Source organism: Elephantulus edwardii, unplaced genomic scaffold, assembly GCF_000299155.1.
Source record: "Elephantulus edwardii isolate Elephantulus edwardi_28Jun2011 unplaced genomic scaffold, EleEdw1.0 scaffold00082, whole genome shotgun sequence".
NCBI lineage: Eukaryota > Metazoa > Chordata > Mammalia > Macroscelidea > Macroscelididae > Elephantulus > Elephantulus edwardii.
This window is the reverse complement of record NW_006399832.1, coordinates 10,370,457-10,372,608: the sequence shown is the minus strand read 5'-3', so window position 1 is coordinate 10,372,608 and position 2,152 is coordinate 10,370,457.

Below are 2,152 nucleotides of genomic sequence, written 5' to 3'. Positions count from 1 at the left end.
TGTCGTAGAAGCTTATTGGTTGAGTCGCCTGTGATGCATAGCAACCCTATGTACAGCAGCTCTGAACCCTTCCCTGTCCTGAGCCAGTCTCACTTACTCTGACACACCAACCCCCATTGCCCCAGTTACTGTATCATCCATCTCATCCAAGGTCTCCCTCTCCTGTGTTGCCCATTCACCTTCCAAACAAAATGTCCTTCTCCAGGGCTTCCCAGCCACCTGTCCAAAGTAAGTAAGACAGAGCTTCAAAATCCTAGCCTCCAAGGAGAGACTTAGTTTCACTCTCTCCAAGACAGACCTATTTGTTTTCTTAGTAGTCCATGGAATGTATAAGAATCTTCTCCAGCACCACAACTTGAAGGCATCTATTCTTCTGTCATTCTTTTTTTTTTTTTATTTTAATGAACATTTACAGAGATTTTGGATTTCCATTCAAAGTTGTTGCACTTTCCTCCCTGCCCATCCCCCCCCCACCCCAGTTCGCTCCTCTCCTTGAAGAGGAAAAGAAAAATTCCTTCATTGGTATACAATCCCCCCATTCGGTGCACTCTACACTATGCAACCTTCATTCTGGACTCTTGTCATAACCATAATACCCAATCATATATCGCTTTTAAACTGTTTTCTCCCTCATCTGTTTTAATGCAGTATACATAAGTTATCCAATTTTTCTCAGTCTCTTCCCAATCCTGATAAATCTTCTGTCATTCTTAGTCATTGTCCAACTTTCTGAAGCTTAACAAGTAATTGAGAAAACCATGGCCTAGATTAGGGACACCTTTGTAGCTAGACTGACATCATTGCTCTTCAGCACTCTGGAGAGGTCCATGACAGCAGATTTTTCCAATGCAGAGCAGGGTTTAGGGCTCATAGCAAACGACTCGACGGCACATAACAGCAACAGTTTGTCTTTTGATTTCCTGACTGCTGGTATTAAGAGTGTTGATTGTGGATCCAGGCAAGCTGTAATTGCTAACAACCTCAATCTTTCCTTCACCTATTATGGTGCTGCCAATTGGCCCAGTGGTGAGAATCTTTGTCTTGATGTTGAGCTTCAATCCATATTGAAGACTACAGTCCTTGAACTTTTACAGCAAATGTTTCAGGTCTTCTTAAGTTTCAGCAAGCAAGATTTTGTCATCTAAATATCATAGGTTGTTAATGAGTCTCCTTCCATTTTTGATGCCACACTTCTCCTCATAAAGCCCTCCTCCCAAATGTTCTGTTCTGCATACGGGGACGGGGACAGGATGCATCCCTGATGCACTCCTTTCCTGATTTTGAACCATGCAGTGTTTGCTTGCTCCGTTTTGAGGACTGCTTCTTGGTCCAAGTATAGGTTTCATGCAAGCATGATCAGTCGTTCTGAGATTGCCATTTTCCTCAAGGTTAGCCACAGTTTATTGATCCACACAGTCAAATGCCTTTGCATAGTCAATGAAACACAGACATTCTTCTGGTATTCTCTGCTTTCTGCCAAGATACATCTGACATTGGCAATAATGTCCCTAGTGCCACAACCTCTTGTAAACCCTGCTTATATTTCTGGTAGCTCTCTGTCAATGTACCGTTCAAGTCTTTTGTGGATTATCTTCAGGAGGATTTTGTTAGAGTGTGATATTAGTGATATTGTTAAATAATTTCCACATCCTCTCTGGTCACATTTTTGGAATGGGAATAAATATGGATCTCTTCCAGTCAGTTGACCAAGTAGTTTTCTTCCAGATTTCTTGGCATAACTTGGTGAGCACATGCAGGGCACCATCTGTTTGCTGAAATATATCAGTTGGTATTCCATCAATTCCTGGGGCTTTATTTTTTTCAGAGCAGCCTGCAATTCCTCCTTTATCACCATTTCCTCTTGTTCATATGTAAAGAAAACAAAATTCTTACTACTGGACTGATAGACAACATAATAAAAAGAATAATGATGGATGAAAAACATTTCAAATTATCAACAACTTCATCTTACTTGGATCCACAATTAACAACCTTGGTACCGGCAGTCAGGAAATTAGGAGACACTTTGCACTGGGAAAGCCTGCATTTAGGGACCTCTCCAAATTAACCCTGCTTGTTGAAACTGAAGAAGACCTGAAGCGCCTGCTGCAGAGTGTCAAGGACTGCAGCCTACAATATGGATTGAGGCTCA